Raw genomic sequence first — 1,450 nt, forward strand, 5'->3', positions numbered from 1 at the left:
CTTGGTCCAAGTATAGGTTTTGCATTAGCACAATCAAATGTTCTGGGATTCCCATTCTTCTCAGAGTCAGCCATAGCTTGTTGTGATCCACACAGTCAAAGCCTCTGCATAGTCAATGAAGCACAGATAGACATTCTTCTGGTATTCTCGGCTTTCTGTCAAGATCCATCTAACATTAGCTATAATATCTGTAGTACCACGACCTCTTCTAAATCCAGCTTGCACATCTGGCAGTTCTGTGTTGACATATTGCTCCAATCGTTTTTGGATAATTTTCAGCAAAATCTTGCTTGCATGTGATATTAGTTATATTGTTTGATAAGTTGCACCCCTGATTAGGGTGTGGAAATGCCTTTTTTTGGAATGGGAACAAATATTCATCTTTTCCAGTCAGTTGGCCAGATGGCTGTCCTCCAGATTTCTTGGCACAACTTAGTGAGCACATCCAGGGCAGTCTCTGTCTATTAACATATGTCAATTGGTATCCTGTCAACTCCTGGAGCCCTGTTTTTTGCCAATTCCTTCAGAGCACCTTGAACTTCCCCCTTCATCATCATCACAGGTTCTTGCTCATATGTTATTTCATTAAATTCTCCTGTGTCAACTAATTCCTTCTGATAAAGTGACTCTGTGTACTCCTTCCATCTTAATTTAATGCTTCCTGGATCATTCTACTAAAAGTATCCTTAAGTATTGGCACCTGTGGTTTGACTTTGTTTTTCAGCTCCTTCAGCTTAAGAAACACTGAGCGAGTTCGGCCCTTTTGATTTTCTGACTCCAGCTCTCTGCAAATTTCTTTATAGTGTCTTGCTTTGTCTTTCTGAGCTGCCTTTTGAAATATTCTGTTCAGCTCTTTGATTTCTTGACATCTTCCTTTAGTTTTGGTTTTTCGGCTCTCTAATGTAATATTCGGAGTCTCATCTGATGTCCATCTTGGTCTTTTCTTCTTCTTCAGCCTTTGTAATAATCTTTTGCATTTTTCATGGATGATTTTTTTTATACCCTCCCAGAGCTCATTTGGTCTACAGGCTCACTGGTGCTCAAGGCCTCAAACCTGTTCCTGAGATGGTTTTAAATTCCGAGTGGAGATAAAAGCACTAACTATATTAGTAGGACAACTGATTGGTGTGTCCCATGAAAGCATATCTAACATTCCAAATAAAGGAACCAAATCCCATAAGGTATTTAATTGTAAATAAAAATAAACCTTGATGTCATCTTAGAAAGACATAATATTTAACTCTCACCAATAATATATGCTTTGAGCATTGTGTTCTATTAATGTCTGTCTATATTACTCTGGAGATGAAAAGGTGAGGAAAAATGGAGTTGCTTTCATAGTTAAAAAAGTCATTGCTAGATCCATCTTGAAGTACAATATTGTCAGTGACAGGATAATATCTATACACATACAAGGAAGTCCAGTGAATACCACTATCATTCAAATATA

This window comes from Elephantulus edwardii, unplaced genomic scaffold (assembly GCF_000299155.1).
Source record: "Elephantulus edwardii isolate Elephantulus edwardi_28Jun2011 unplaced genomic scaffold, EleEdw1.0 scaffold00078, whole genome shotgun sequence".
Taxonomy (NCBI): Eukaryota; Metazoa; Chordata; class Mammalia; order Macroscelidea; family Macroscelididae; genus Elephantulus; species Elephantulus edwardii.